A 17,564-nucleotide genomic window follows, 5' to 3' on the forward strand; every position below is an offset into this window, starting at 1 on the left:
CAATATCTTATACTACTAAAAGATCATAACTTACATATTCACATGAGAAAGGCTACAAATTCTGATGCATAGCCAAAAGCATTTAATTTTTTAAAATAAATGTATATTGAGGCACTGCCTCTTTTAAATTCTGAATGATCATGAACTGGTCATGCCTTTAATTCTTCTTCCTTAATGAATTTATACAACAATATATAAGAGTCATCATTAATAAACTTGGTACTGATTATAGGAACACTGCAATAGTAAGATGTCAAGAATTCTAAATGATCCATGGTAAGAAATAAGTTAGAAAAGTTATCATGAAGACACTATGCAATCAACCACCCCGGCTTCTGTTTAGTATGTAAAAATATGCTAAACTCTTCCTTTCTTAGGCTGGGATCCTGCTGTCTTTACCTGGAATCAACTTCCCCTCTGTCCTTTCAATGGCTGGTTCCTTGTCTTCTGTCATCTTTCAGCTTCAGTGTCCCTTCTAGCTGTGGTCATTTCTAGGGCCTAGCCAGGATTCCAGACTTTCCAAAGAACATTTTCGTCATAGTGCCATGCATTTTAGAATTACTTAGGACTCCCTTATTTATTGGTTACCTCCCTCACTAAAGGGTAATCTGTAGGAGAGCAGGAACTTCATCTGTTTTGCTCATCACTTTATATCCAGCTCCTAGTGTCCTAGTGTGATGCCTGAGAGAAAATATTCAATGAATGTTCAATAAGTGATTAAGCAATTACCTAATGAATCTTGCTAATCTTATTACCATTCTCTCTCTTTTTTTAAGATTTTATTTATTTATCTGCCAGAGAAAGAGAGTGAGAGAGTATAAACAGGGAGAGCAGCAGGTAGAGGAGAAGCTGGCTCCCCGGTGAGCAAGGAGCCTGATGTGGGACAGAATCCCAGGATCCTGGGATCCTAACCTGAGCTGAAAGGAGACACTTAACCAACTGAGCCAACCAGGTGTTCCTTATTACCATTCCTATTGCCTGCCTTTCTATGAATATTCCCTGTTTATAATGTTGTTCCTTAACTCCTCTCCAATTAACCAAAATTAATCCAGCCTTCAAGAGTCAGTTCCAACTCAACCTTCTCAGTGAAGCCATCCTTGATTATTTTGGCTTATGCTTTATTATATTTTTCCCCTTTCTTTCTTTCCTATTAAAATTTTTCTTTTAATATGCCATGAGATATCGTGATTATATATCTTTCAAAGAACTTTCCTAGCTGCATCTTCCAATTCTTCCAAAGACTTCACCAGTCTTTCCAATGCAATAAAAGATTCTGTATTATACTTCTGCCTTCCTTCTCTTTTTGAAAGTAGTATCATCCTGATGACATCAATGGTCATACATTCTTATCTAATGAGGAAAAATACTTACAAACATCAGAAACCCAAGGGAAGGAGAGCGAATGCCGCATTTCTCTGTTGGCCCCAAAGTGCTAAATCTCACAAAGGGATACTTCCAAAGCAAACACGCAATGATTTTAAAACTTTCACTGCATCACAACAATGAAGCAAACAGTAATTAAACACCTACCAATTTTTTCCCTCAAAACAAAATAAAAAACAAAACAAAAATGTAAACAGGAAGATATCTCTATTTTTGCAGTTCCTCCAATCATGTTAGAAGGGTCTCAAATTCAATGATCAAATAGCAGTATTTTCATTTTAAGATGTTCCCCTTCCCCGCCCCCCAGGCATTTAACTTGAAAGAATAGGCTTTCTTACATATTAATTTTATACATATTTGAAGCAGCAGGAACTATCAATAATTTGGCATTTCTGTTTATAGTAGCTCCAATAGTTTTTTTTAACTTCACAAAGCTATTATCCAGCGTTGCTCCAAAATAGAGATTGTAGATTCTAGGTACCAATTTTTTTTTTTTTAAAGATTTATTTGAGAGAGAGAGAGAGAGAACATGAGCAGGGAAGAGAACCTCAAGCAGACTCCCTGCCCATTGGAGAGCCAGATGCAGAGCTTGATCTCACGACCCACAAGATCATGATCTCAGCTGAGACCTAGAGTCTGACACTTAGTGAGCAACCCTGGCACCCAACATAACATTCTGAAATCAATGTTTAGTCAAAGAAATGGGAAGCAGGGCATTATACTTAATTTTTGGATTCGATACACTAAAAAAAAAAAAAAAAAAAAAAAAAATTTGAAACCCAGGAAAAGTTTCCAAACATTTTATAGAAGAAATAGAGACCTGCAAAATCTGACTTTGATTTGTATGAATTTTATACACTGCACAGATCTGTGGCATCTGCTAACTGCAGCAGATGTGTACGTATTTACCCCTGCCTTGTACCCCCACCCTCACCCATCTCCTACCTTATACCAGCTATCATGCACAGGAGCCCAAGTCATCAGAGACAACCAGTAAATGCAGTGTGGTGACCTGCTGTGAAACATCAGAGAAAAAAAAGTCCTTTTCCAGCTTCATCAACGTTTTGGTGTAGAAGAAAATTGACAGCCAAGTTCTCATTCTTCTCAGAAGCAAATTATGTTCATAGCACAAGTCCTTCAGGAAATCTGAGTGCCTTTAATCTTTCTGTGGCTTCTTAGTCTGGAGGTGCTCATTGAGTGTAGCTCACAGACTCACTTCCACCTACTGCAACTCGACCACTGTCGCCTCCCATCTGGACTCCCCCAGTTCCTTGACCCACCTACTTCTTAACCTGGTCCATTTAACACCAGAATCAAATGTTCCTGGGTTTGACTAATCTGTTGCAGGAGTTGAGAATGTTCTTGGCCTCTTGCCGCAATGCTAGAGGCAGGGAAGGATTCTTTTGAGTCATTTGTCTCATCTGTTGAAACTGAGGCTGATCCATAGGAATTCAAATGGTCTTCTCCAGAACTTGTTGTAGGGTCACTGCAGCTGCAGCCACTGAAGACTGGGGAGCCAGTCCTCGTGCTAGCTGCTGAGGAGGGAATCAACCACAGTCTGACTTTCTCTATCTCCAGGATTCCCATAGAAAGAGGCTCCACTACTCTGTCAGGGTAGTTAGAACAGACTCTCAGAGCAGCAATCATTTGCTGGCTTTCATGACCCATGGATATGATCTTGGTTACCATGTTCTCACAAGACTGCCCTGTGACACACACACACCTGTTGCGTCTTCAAACAGTTTGGCCAAGAAGACTCTCCTGATGTACCCTCTGTTGATGGTGGGCTTATAGCCACTGGTGCTTCTGCTGGTTTTTCTGTAGGGTTTTCTTGTTTCACTGTTCCGAGAGGTGCAGGTGTGGGAGAAGGAGCTGAAGCAGGGGCATGGGTGGGGCCCCAAGCAACAGCCCACACCAGGGAGGAGCTAACAGTGGTGCCATGGCAGGATGTGATGGCTGGGCTGTAGCTGGTACTGTGCTGTGACAGCTTTAGGTGTTGGCACCATAAGCACCTCCAGGATTCTTCATCAATTTGATATACTTTTAGACCAGTATCATCATGGAGGACTTTGCCAGAATAAATTAATTTTTGGCCTACTATAGGAAAGACATCTATAGGAAAGACATCTTTCTCCCTTTTCAGACTCAACCTTCTCTTTGGTGACTTCATTGTCCCCCTGGGGTCAATGTCAATCCTGTTGCTGGACGGTCTGAAGGGTAACCTGCTTGGTGCAACCAGGCAGCTCCGCACTGGGTCTGCTAGCCACTGGGTAGGACCCTTTCTTAGATTTTTAAAAACAACGATCATTACCACCATTCATGATGATGTTGAGTAATTACTTTATTTGGTGTTTTTCCATGTCTACCTATCTCTGTCCTTGGGGCTGAGGCTAGGTCTTATTTATTTATTTATTCATTCATTCCTCAGAGTGCCAGGCAAAGTAGATATTGAGTGATTCGCTGGTATATTGAATTATCTACAAATCCCTTTGAAGTTCCAACATCTGTTGGAGGAAACAAATAAACAAAAAAATCTCTATGCCTTCCCAATACCATGCAAACTGGCCTTCTGCCAGGTGCTAGGTTTGCCAGTTGAATGTGGATAGCTGGGCAGTTTCTGGGTGCTTTTCAGAGCCTAATGGGAAGCTTGTTTAGGAGGACAGCCAGGCACCAGACCCTCAGTCCCAACTACACTTCTTTCTTGTCACTGGCCTCATGGTCATTAAAGACTAACCTGCAGTTACACACCAAAGAGCATGTGGGTGCAGGCAGGGTTGGGGTTGGGATGAGGCAGAACTCTTTAGGGCCAGCACAGTGCTTACTGGGGGAGAAGGTAGCCTTCCCCTGCAGAGATAAGAAGAGCCGCCCTTCTCGGCGGTGCTCCAGAAGCAGAGGAAATGTGAGGTTCCTGGCAAAAAAAAAAGGCATTGACTCATGGTATTAGCTCTCTAAAAGGTGAGTGATAATGTCAGGCTCAACCACACCCTGGATTGATATGTGTGTTCAGAAGGGCTTGTAATATTCTCTTGTGTCTCATTTACTCTTCCTGCCTTTAATGATACACAGAGGGCATAATCCCTATTATTATACTGATGAAAGAGTAGTTATGGAGAGGGTAAGTGCCTCCTCTGAACTCATACAGACAGGGAATTGGGGGCAAAACACAAATTTTCTCTCAGCTTTATATTTTGTCCATTTCAAGCACTAACTTATATTATGCTAATATCTGGGAAGACGAGGAAAATACATGAAGAAGGTGAGCCTTCTGGATGGGAGGAGGGACGCTGCTTGAGCTCAGGTAGTACTTGAAGTGTATCACCTTAAGGCTTTAGTAAATTAACATATTTAAAAATCCATGGCAGAACATCATATACAGACATTTTTAAAAGTCATGTCTTATTACACAGTAATTAAATTGAAGAGTCACCCTTGTCAAAACCACCCATGAGAGACTCCATAAAGGAAGCCTATGACAAATGCACGATCACCTATGCAGAGTGGTGATAGATAGCAGTATCATGGTGAAATTCATGACAATCAGTTTCACCCAGGACAGGCTATTGATAATGTTACAGATGAATGCTAACTACTACACGAGAGGAGCTCTCTGTCTGATTCAGTTTGGCTCTCCTTGCATCTTATTAAATTGCCATTCTATGCCTTAATCATATTCCCTCCTGTTCACTATTATCTTGTCCTTTGAATATTTGACAAATGTCTTCTCATTTATCCTACTATGTTGTACAATCTTCCATTCATTCTCTATCTTTGATTTTCTTATTTTTAAATCCTCTTACCTCAGTTCTACAATCTTTCCAGTGTTTCTTTCTAACTGACGCCTTAAGCAGTACCTTGTGTATCTCTTTTACCTTTGATTATCTTTTTTTAAATTCAAGTTCACTAAGCTAGGTATTTTTTCCTTCTATTTTTATTTTTCCTTTTTTTTTTTTGGAGTATTTATATTAGACAGCATGCATTACCATTAGGCATGCATTAATTTACTTCTGAACAATGTAGCTGTTACTTTCTTGCTTTAGCTCAAGCAGTTCTCACTGTGCCTCTTGAAATCTGCACATAATTTTCTTGGTTGGATATTACTAGTGTCTTTCATTTTCTACTTTCTTTATGTTAAAACTAGAATTTAATGGGGCAAAACTAACTAGTGAATAGACAACATTGCTTAGATGCCATTCGCTTTTGCATTTGCAGACTTATATGGCTTCCTGCTAAAATTAAAGTTCAGATCTAATCATTTATATGATATTTTCAAGGGTCGTCTTCAAAAACTACCAGTTTTGTATATCTAAGTGTCAGTGAAGTACTCCTCGGGCAAGCTATTAGGCAATACACAAAGAAAGCGATAGGGAGAAGCCAGGTGGCTCTCTGGAATGGTAATAAGTGACTTCTATACAATTTCTCCCTAAATAGTTCAGGTGTTAGTTTTAAGAGTTCCAAACTGAACAAGTGTGATGTGCTTGATATTCTCTTTATCTCTCTTTTAAAATATAATAGCAGAAATAAAAAACATTGCTGACAACTTAAACTTCTTAACACTATAAATAAGGTAAACATACAATATTGTTGGCACTTAAGTCATTTAAAAAGTAGTTCATCATTTCCAAAATAATTTGATTTAAATTTGATTTTAAATAGGCAGTAAAAGACAATGCAAATAAAGCTGAATTCGATATTTTATATAGTTCAGTTTATTACATATTATTCTTACCTTATGGATAAACATTTAGGAGATGATTATCAAAGAAGTAAAACATCCAACTGAATATAATTATAAATACATGACTGATTTTAGTGTATTTTTTGAGACATTAAAAAAATCAGTGCTTATTTTGAGTTTTTCTACTTGTCATCTAGTTGTTCAAATGCTATTAAATTATTCACAGTTAATTAATTAAACAAATTACTGAACTACTGTGTGCATGACATCGGTGATACTGTGGTGAGAAAAAAAAATTAAAGGACATACCTCCTGCGCTTTTCAAGCCTATAGTCTGATAGAGTAGAGAAGTATTTGTTGAGTGATCATGAAAATAAATTTATAATTACAAACTGAAGAAAAAGTACAGTAGTATGAGACAGTAGTATAAGACACCTAAAATGTCTCTCAGAGGGCAGGGTTCCATAAGCTGAGGTTTGAAAGGTGAACTGGAATGAATAGAAGTTAACAAGATACAGGAGAAGGTGATTTACTTCAAAGGCTAAAAAAACATGTGGAAAGGCTGTGGTGGGATGAGGTAACTGAAGGGCAGTATGGCTGGAATGCAGATGGCCAGAAGCACAGGTAGGAGACGCAGCCAGCAAGAAGATTTGAGGCTTTAACCTAAGAGCAATGAAAAGTTGGGAGGATGAGTTTAAGCACTCAGGTGACATCTTCCAATCTGGAATAGCAAAAGTATATTCTGGCTACACTGTAGAGAACAGAGTGGAAGGAAAACAAGAGTAAAAGCAGAAGTAGTAGCTAGAAAGCCACTGTGGCCATTTCAAACTAAAGATTATGGAGCTGGAATGAGAGTTGGGTAGTGGAGAGGAGATCTGTACAAGAAGAACAATCCTCTGCATTTGGTAATGGGTTGAATAAGTGGGAGGCCCATGAGGAAGATAAAGGACCAAGAAAAATTTCTAGCTTTCTGGCTTATATGTTAAATGCATCAGGGTCCAGATAACCAGAAAGATGGGGCTGGGCAGTTAGGCAAGAATCAGATCACAATGGAAGAGCATCATATGTCATGCTAAACAAAATGGAGAGCTGTTGTAGAATCTAAAGGAGAGTGACATGATGAGATCCATGATTTGGAGAGTTTACTCTGTCATATGATTAATAATTGGTTGGAGTTGGAGATGGCTTATAAAGAGAGATCATACAAGGAAACTGAACTGGATTCAGTTGAAAATGAAGGTAGAGTAAAGGGTAACTTAATAATTTTGGGGGGGCGGAAATTGACTACATATTGGAGGACAAATTACTGAGATGCTCTAAACAGGAGAAAGAATGGGTTTTAAGAGGAAGATGATGAGTTTAATTTGAGATGTCCAATCAGCAGCTAGGTTTTGGGACTGAAGCAGAATAACGTCTGTCTTGAAAATATAGATTTGGGGGGCACCTGGGTATATCAGTGGGTTAAGCCTCTGCTTTCAGCTCAGGTCATGGTTTCAGGGTACTGGGATCGAGCCCCACATTCGGGCTCCCTGTTCAGCAGGGAACCTGCTTTCCCTCATCTCTGCCTGCCTCTCTGCCTACTTACGATCTCTCTCTGTGTCAAATAAATAAAGAAAATATTTAAAAAAGAAAATATAGATTTTTGAATAATCAGCATATACAGGGCAATTAAAGCCCAAAGAAAGAATTTACAAGTGAGAAAAGATGCAGATTGATGACTGCACCCCAAGAAAACCAACTCTTAAGGGATGGGCAGAGTAAGAGCCCGAGAATAAAAGGACAGAGAATTAAGAGTAAACTAGAGAAGAATAGGTCAAGAAGGAAGGAAGGGTCAAAAATGACAACTGCTAAAGTGGGTTCAAGTAAATTAAAGTTTTCATTGGATTTAATGACCAACTTGTCATTGGTTATCATCTAGAAATAGCTTTAGTAGCAAGCTTGGAGAGAAAATTTAAATTGCAGTGGAGTGAGAAGTGAATGCAGAACTGTCTCCAAGGCTTTCAAAAACTTTGGCTGTGAAACAGAAGAGAGAACTAAGAACAGTAGCTATGGAGGTATGTGGAGTTGGCATCAAAAAGCATCTCAGTAGTTACCCACATTGTAGGACAGTTCAAATATGCTGAATTTAATTCCTATATTCAAGAAACTTACATTTCAAGAGGGAAATCAGATGGCAATAAATCAAAATACACTGAAAGAGATATATGATTATGTAATATTTTGCCTATGTAATATTTGCACTATAAATTATACAAAATGCATGTTAAGTGTTAGTTCAGGGAGGAATGTGATTCTCTTTATCATAGTATTAGAGAACTAGACTGCTCTAGGAAAAAAAATGAGCATAAAATATAAAAGCACTTGGAGGAGAAAGGGCAAGCTCCTACACCAGCTATGTAGGATGAGACTCACCAAATGCTTTAACAAATCTAACGAATGCATTATTCATAAAGCAACTAGTTAACAAACAAAGAAGAAAAGAAAAAGCATCAAAAAGACTGGATGGTCTCCCTGCATTCTACCATCAGCTGGACCAAGGATCAGTCTATTCAACTACCAAAACATAACATTTTAATTATTCAGAAGTCATAAAGCTCTTCAAGGATCAGCATATTCTAAGCTATTTTAAAAGATGATTTCCCCAATAAGAGAGTGCTTTCACAACTATTCATAACACTTTGTGAAAAAAAGTTTTATGTGGAAGGAGGCAACATGGCAGAGGAGTAGCAGACTGAAATGACATCAGGTCCCAGGAGTTCAGTTAGATAGTTATCAAACCATTCTGAACACCTGAAAACTCAACAGGAGATAGAAGAGAAGAAGAGCAGGAATCCTACAAACAGAAAACTGACGACTTTCTGGAAGGTAGAACATGTGGAGAAGTCAATCAGAAATAACGGGAAGATAGACCATGGGGAGGGGGAGGGGCTGGCTCCCGGCATGCAGTGGAGCAGCCGGGCACAAAATCAGAACTTTTAGAAATCTGCGCCTCTGAGGGACATCGCTCCAAAGGCTAAGTGGGGTTGGAATCCTTGTGGGGAGAGTGTGGTCTCAGGTCCCACAGGGTTGCAGAAGGATCGGGGGTGTCTGATTGTGGCAGAACTCCCTGCTATCAGAGCAGGGAAGTTGACTACAGAGATGGAGCTCTCAGATTGGGGTTACCTTAAACCAGATCCAAGGTACAGTCAAAGAACTGCTCTTTGAGCAGGGACCCCGCAAGTGGCAGATCAGAGAGACCCCCTACTTCCTTCTCTGAGAGGAGTGGTGCAGGAGCTTGTGGCAGGAATCTGCTGGGTTTGGAGACTCCAAATAGGGCTGTGTGCCAGAAATAGAAATACTCAGTCACAAGCTGAGTGAGCTTGGAGTGCAGCCGGTGACCAGGGAGATGGGAGGGATTGACTGCTTTTCTCTGATGGCACAATGAGAAGTAGGGCTGCAAACTCTGGTCTCCTCCAGGTTGGAGATTGGGAAGCTGCCATTTTCATTCCTGTTCTCTAGAGGTCTACAGAAAGCATTCAGGGAACAAAAGCTCGCAAGAGTGAACCCGAGCAGATGCTTTAGCCTGGGTGGTGCATTCCGCCTTGGGCAAAGACATTTGAGACCTGTGGCAACAGTCCCCTCCCCCAGAAGATCAGCAAGAACACCCAGCCAAGACCAAATTCACCGATCAACAAGAACAGAACTCCAGAGCTAAGGGAAAGCAATGCATAGAATTCATGACTTTTTCCCCATGATCCTTTAGTCTTGCAAAGTTAATTTTTTTAATTTTAATTTTTCTCATTCCATTTTTTTAAATTTTCCTCTTTCCTCTTTTAATAATATTTTTAACTAGTTTAACTTAACAGTAACTTTTTAAAAAAAATCTTTCTAAGTCTTCATTGTTATAGCCGTATTTTATCCCTTCATTATAGTTAACCTTATTTTTTGTATACATATAGATTTTATTTTCTTTAAAATTTTAGTATACAATTTCTTCTAATAGATCAAAATATACCCTAAATCTAGCACATGGCTTTGTTCTAGTCTCCAGCCGGGTCACATTCTCTTCTCTCTCTCTTTTTTCTTTTTCTAACCATCTTATCCATTCCTTTAAAATTTTTTTTTTTGAAATTTTCATATTTACAGTCATAGTCCATTCCTTCATTGTGTTTACCCTTATTTTTTTGTGTATATATATATATATATATATATATTTTTTTTTTTCTTTCTTTAATATTTTGGGAGGTAGTTTCTTCTAAGAGACCAGAACACACCCAAAATCAAGTGGCTGGCTCTATAATATTAGGGAATAGAATTTCCCTAATACAGTGTGTGTGTGTGTGTGTGTGTGTGTGTGTGTATTTAATAAGTATATATATGCTTTTTAAAAAATTTTTAAATTTTTATTTCTTTTTTCCTCTCTCTTCTCTCCCCAGTTTTGGTTCTCTTCTGATTTAGTTAGCATACATTTTTCTGGAGTGTTTGCCAGCCTTTTAGTATTTTATTCTCCCGTGCATATAATCTTATCTGGATAAAATGACAAGGCAGAAAAACTAACCACAAAAACAAACAAACAAACACCAAAAAAAAACCCCAAACAACCAAAAAAACAACAAGAGGCAGTACTGATGGCTAGGGACCTAATCAATACGGACATTAGTACTATCAGAACTAGAGTTCAGAATGACAATTATCAAGGTGTTAGCTGGGCTCAAAGAAAGCCTGGAAGATATTAGGGAAACACATTCTGGAGAAATAAAATCCCTTTCTGGAGAAATAAAAGAACTAAAATCTAACCAATTGAAATTTAAAAAGCTATTAATGAGGTGCAATAAAAAATGGAGGCTCTTACTGCTAGGATAAATGAGGCAGAAGAGAGAATTAGTGAAATAGAAGACCAAATGACAGAGAATAAAGAAGCTGAGCAAAAGAGAGACAAACAACTACTGGACCACAAGGGAAGAATTCAAGAGGTAAGTGATACCGTAAGATGAAACAATATTAGAATAATTGGGATCCCAGATGAAGAAAGGGAGAGAAGGGCCGAAGGTACATTGGAGCAAATTATAGAAGAGAATTTCCCTAATACAGTAAAAGGAACACACATCAAAATCCAGGCAGCACAGAGAATTGCCCTCAAAATCAATAAAAATAGGTCCACACCCTGTCATCTAATAGTAAAACTTACAAGTTGTAGTGACAAAGAGAAAATCCTGAAAGCATCTCGAGACAAATAAATACAATGGTAGAAATGTTAGGTTGGCAGCAGACTTATCTATAGGGACCTGGCAGGCCAGAAAGAACTGGCATGATATATTCAAAGCATTAAATGAGAAAAATATTCAGCCAAGAACACATCCAGCTAGGCTGTCATTGAAAATAGAAGGAGAGATAAAAAGCTTCCAGGACAAACAAAAACTGAAAGAATTTGCAAACACCAAGCCAGCCCTACAAGAAATATTGAAAGGGGTCCTCTAAGCAAAGAGAGAGCCTAAAAGTAGTAGATCAGAAAGGAAAAGAGACAATATACAGTAATATTCACCTTATGGGATACAATGGCACTAAATTTGTACTTTTCAATAGTTACCCTAAATGTAAATGGGCTAAATGCTCCAGTCAGAAGACATGGGATCAGAACGGATAAAACAAAACAAAACAAGACCCACTGATACGCTATCTACAAGAAATTCATTTTAGATGCAATGACACCTCCAGATTTAAAGTGAGGGGGTGGAAAACAATTTATCATGCTAACGACATCAAAAGAAAGCTGGGGTGGCAATCCTTATATCAGATCAATTAGACTTTAAGCCAAAGACTATAATAAGAGATGAGGAAGGACCCTATAACACGATTAAAGGGTCCGTCCAAAAAGAAGATTTAACAATTTTAAATATCTATGCCCCTAACATGGGAGCAGCCAATTATATAAACCAATTAATAATAAAATCAAAGAAACACATTGACAATAATAAAGTAATAGTAGGGGACTCTAACCCCCTCATTGAAATGGACACGTCATCCAAACAAAAGATCAACAAAGAAATAAAGGCTTTAAATGACACACTGTACCAGATGGATGTCACAGATATATTCAGAATATTCCATCCCAAAGCAACAGAATACACATTCTTCTCTAGTGCACATGGAATATTTTCCAGAATAGATCACACCCTGGGTCATAAATCAGGTCTCAACAGGTACCAAAAGATTGGGATCATTCCTTGCGTATTTTCAGACTACAATACTCTGAAGCTAAAACTCAATTACAAGAGGAAAGTTGGAAAGAATTCAAATACTTGGAGGCTAAAAAGCATCCTACTAAAGAATAACGGGTCAACCAAGAAATTAAAGAAGAATTGAAAAAATTCATGGAAAAAGTGAAAATGAAAACACAATTGTTCAAAATCTTTGGGACACAGCAAAGGCAGTCCTCAGAGGAAAGTATATAGTGATGAAAGCATTTCTCAAGAAACAAGAAAGATCTCAAGTACACAACTTAACCCTACACCTAAAGGAGCTAGAGAAAGAACAGCAAAGAAAGCCTAAACCCAGCAGGAGAAGAGAAATCATAAAGATCAGAGCAGAAATCAATGAAATAGAAACCAAAAGAATAATAGAACAAATTAACAAAACTAGGAGCTGGTTCTTTGAAAGAATTGATAAGATTGATAAGCCCCTGGCCAGACTTATCAAAAAGAAAAGAGAAAGGACCCAAATAAATAAAATCATAAATGAAAGAGGAGAGACGACAACCAAAACCAGAGAAATACAAACAATTATAAGAACACATTATGAGCAACTATATGCCAGCAAATTTGACAATCTGGAAGAAATGGATGCATTCCTAGAGGAATATAAACTATGACAACTGAACCAGGAAGAAATAGATAACCTGAACAGAGCCATAACGAGTAAGGAGATTGAAGCAGTCATCAAAAATCTCCCAACAAACAAGAGCCCAGGGCCAGATGACTTCCCAGGGGAATTCTATCAAACTTTTAAAGAAGAATTAATGCCTATTCTCCTGAAACTGTTCCAAAAAAATAGAAATGGAAGGAAAACTTCCAAACCCATTTTTTGAGACCAGCATTACCTTGATCCCAAAATCTGACAAAGACCCCACCAAAAAAGGAGAATTACAGATCAATATCCTTGATGAACATGGATGTGAAAATTCTCACCCAAATCCTAGCCAATAGGACCCAACAGTACATAAAAAGGATTATTCACCATGACCAAGTAAGATTTATTCCTGCAAGGAATGCTTTATTCCTGCAAGGAAGGCTGCAAGGTTGGTTCAACATCTGCAAATCAATGAATGTGATAGAATACATTAGTAAAAGAAAGAACAAGAACCATATGATACTCTCAATAGATGCTGAAAAAGCACTTGACAAAGTACAGCACAATTTCTTGACCAAAACTCTTCAAAGTGTAGGGATAGAGGGTACATACCTCAATATTATCAAAGCCATCTATGAAAAACCCACAGCGAATATTATTATCAAGGGGGAAAAACTGAAAGCTATTCCCCTAAGGTCAGGAACACACACAGCAGGGATGTCCACTATTATCAGTGCTATTCAAAATGATACTAGAAGTCCTAGCCTCAGCAATCAGACAACAAAAGAAATAAAAGGCATTTGAATCGACAAAGAAGAAGTCAAACTATTACTCTTTGTAGATGATATGATACTTTATGTGGAAAACTCAAAAAACTTCACTCCAAAACTGCTAGAACTCATACAGGAATTCAGTAAAGTGTCAGTATATAAAATCAACGCACAGAAATCAGTTGCATTTCTTTACATCAACAACAAGACAGAGAAAAGAGAAATTAAAAAGTCAATCCCATTTACAACTGCACCAAAACCCACAAGATACCTAGGTATAAACCTAACCAAAGAGGCAAAGAATCTGTACTCAAAAAACTATAAAGTACTCATGAAACAAATTGAGGAGATACAAAGAAATGGAAAATGTTCCATACTCATGGACTGGAAAAAAAAAGTATTGTAAAAATGTCTATGCTACCTAAAGCAATCTACACATTTAATAAAATACCTATCAAAATACCACCATTTCCCCCCCCCCCAAAGAAATGGAAAAAAACACCTAAAATTTATGTGGAACTGGAAAAGACCCCAAATAGCCAGAGGAATGTTGAAAAAGCAAGCCAAAGTTGGTGGCACCACAATTCTGGACCTCAAGCTCTATTACAAAACTGTCATTAAGACAGTATGGTACTGGCACAAAAACAGACACACAGATTAATGGAACAGAATAGAGAGCCCAGAAATAGACCCTCAACTCTATGGTCAACTAATCTTTGACAAAGCAGGAAAGAATGTCCAATGGAAAAAACAAAACAAAACAAAACCAGTGTCTTCAAGAAATGATATTGGGAAAATTGGATAGCTGCATGGAAAAGAATGAAACTGGACCATTTCCTTATACCATACACAAAATAGACTCCAAATGGATGAAAGACTTCAATGTGAGAAAGGAATCCATCAAAATCCTTGAGGAGAACACGGGCAGCAACCTCTTCAACCTCAGCTGCAGCAACTTCTTCCTAGACACATTGCCAAAGGCAAGAGAAGCAAGAGCAAAAATGAACTATTGGGACTTCATCAAGATCAAAAGCTTCTGCACAGCAACGGAAATAGTCAACAAAACCAAAAGACAACTGACAGAATGGGAGAAGGTATTTTCAAACGACATATCAGATAAAGGGCTAGTATCCAAAATCTATAAAGAACTTATCAAACTCAACACCCAAAGAACAAATAATCCAATCAAGAAATGGGAAGAGGACATGAACAGACATTTCTGCAAAGAAGACATCCACATGGCCAACAGACACATGAAAAAGTGCTCCACATCATTTGGCATCAGAGAAATACAAATCAAAACCACAATGAGATATCACCTCACACCTGTCAGAATGTCTAAAATTAACAAGTCAGGAAATGATGGGGAGAAAGGGGAGAAAGGGGAACCCTCCTATACTGCTGGTGTGAATACAGCCACTCCAGAAAACAGCATGGAGGTTCCTCAAAAAGTAGAAAATAGAACTACTCTACAACAATCACAATACTGGGTATTTACCCTAAAGATACAAATGTAGTGATCTGAAGGGACACGTGCACCCGAATGTTTATAGCAGCAATGTCCACAATAGTCAAACTATGGAAAGAACCAAGATGTCCATCAACAGATGAATGGATAAAGAAGCAGTCGTACATATATACAATGGAATACTATGCAACCATCAAAAGAAATGAAATCTTGCCATTTGCAATGACGTGGATGAAATTAGAGGGTATTATGCTTAGTGAAATAAGTCAATCAGGTAAAGACAATTATCATATGACCTCTCTGATACGAGGAATTTGAGAGGCGGGTTGGGGGGCTTGGGGGATAGGGAAGGAAAAAATGAAACAAGATGGGGTTGGGAGGGAGAAAAACCATAAGAGACTCTTAGTCTCACAAAACAAATTGAGGGTTGCTGGGTGAAGTGGGTAGGGAGAGGGTGGTTGGGTTATGGACACTGGGGAGAGTATGTGATATGATGAGTGCTGTGAAATGTAGAAGCTTGACATTTTACAGACCTGTACCCCTGGGGCGAATAATACATTATATGTGAATAAAAATAATTAATAATAAAAAAATACTGTCTGTACCAGTGAAAGAACTCTCCTGCAGAATGGTAGCTGAAATTATCAGGTGAGTATAAGCTCACAGTTTTCAACCTTGGCTGACATCAGAATCATTGGAAGAGCTCTTGAAAATCCCAGTGCACTTACTGCCCCCCTCAGAACAATTACATCACAACCTTTGGAAGTGAGACCTGGCCCTAAGTAATTCCTATATGAGCTCCTAATTTAAGGCAATGTCTCCTCTAATGTAGCCATGAAAGTCATGGCCACCACATCCAATGCTGGATCATTCAAGGCCATGAGATAAAGGTACTGGTGGTCTCAGGATAATACTATTGGATATTTCCGTAATGTGATGATTCCATATGTATCAATTCACCTTTTGATTTTCATGCAGCTTGACCACAAGGGAAGAATTGATCATGCTGATTTGAGTATTTAAAGTTTCCATGATATTTATGTTTCTAATCATAAATGTGATAGAGACAAGTTTAATTGATAAATGAGGATTTTCATTTCCTCCTCATCCCCACTTCATTGAAGAGATCTTTGCTTTCAGTAGTCTTATTTCTAGGCTTTTTGTGTTATAAAATCTGAAGAATGCACAGATAAAAATGGTCTTAGAAAAAGGGTAAATTTACAGTGGACAAATCTGGTAAACATTACCTTAGCAGGTAATCAAGATAATAAGACACACTGATTACATGGGTTCTTAATTTGATGTAATAAAAATGATAAAATGATAAAAATGATACTTTATCTTCTTTAGCCTTTCCCACAAAAACCCATAACTCAATTTCCTTCCACAAAAACATGAGACAAACCCCAATGAGGGACATCCTACAAAATACATGAGCTGGTCAAAACTACCAAATCGTCAAAAACAAGGAAGTCTAAATCTCAGTCCATTGCCTAAAAGACATGATGACATAAAATGTGATGCAGTATCCTGGAATGAGATTCTGGAATAATACAGATGTTAAGTGTTAAGTGAAAACTGAAGAAATCTGAATAAAGTACAGTTTTTATTAATAATAATGGATCAATACTAATTCATTAGTTGTGACAGATACACTGTACCAAGAAATTAATAGGGGAAACTGAGTATGGAGTATAGATGAAATCTCTATATTACCTTTAAAACTTTTCTGTAAATCTAAAATAATTCTAAAATAACAAATTTATTTAAACATAGTACTGAAATTAACTGAAATTGGATGCTGGACCTAAATGTAAAATATAAAACTATAAAACACCTAGAAGATAACATACAAGAAAATCTATATGACCTTAAAAATGGTGACAACTTTTAGATATAACACCAAAGTCAAATACATGAAAGAAACAATTGATAAACTAGACTTCATTAAAATTATAAACTTCTGCACTGTGAGAGATATGAGAATGAGAAAGCAAGCCACTGACTGGGGAAAAATATTTATGAAGGACATATCTGATAAAGAGCTATGATCCAAAACAGACAAAGACCTCTTAAAGTTAAATAATAAGAAAACAAACAATGCAAATAAAAAGGAAACAAGAAAAGACTTGTCTTAGTCCATCTGGGCTGCCATAACCAAATATTATACATTAGGTGGCTTATCACAACTAAAGTTTATTTCTCATAGTTCTGGAATTTGGGGGAAAGCACAAGATCAAGTCCCCCATGGGTCTGATGTCTGGTGAGAACTCACTTCCTAGTATCATTTTTCACTGTGTCCTCATAAGGTCAGGAGGCAGAAAAGAATCTTTTTTCTATAAGTGTTCCTTTTGTAAAGGCACTAATTCCATTCATGAGGGTTCCAATAAGAAGATGTTTGGTATCATATATCATTAGAGAACTATAAATTAAAACAAGGAGC

The 17,564-nt window shown here is 37.8% G+C and overlaps 1 protein-coding gene and 1 pseudogene across 5 annotated transcripts in view; both read right to left on the reverse strand.

The window, feature by feature from the left end:
* The window catches only part of LOC116588466 (laminin subunit alpha-2), a 640,912-nt gene that overhangs the window by 145,491 nt on the left and 477,857 nt on the right, over positions 1-17,564 (reverse strand). The window lies entirely within an intron of this gene.
* On the reverse strand, positions 2,179-5,958 carry LOC116588467 (annotated as a pseudogene).

Source organism: Mustela erminea, chromosome 4 (genome assembly GCF_009829155.1).
Source record: "Mustela erminea isolate mMusErm1 chromosome 4, mMusErm1.Pri, whole genome shotgun sequence".
NCBI classification, from domain to species: domain Eukaryota; kingdom Metazoa; phylum Chordata; class Mammalia; order Carnivora; family Mustelidae; genus Mustela; species Mustela erminea.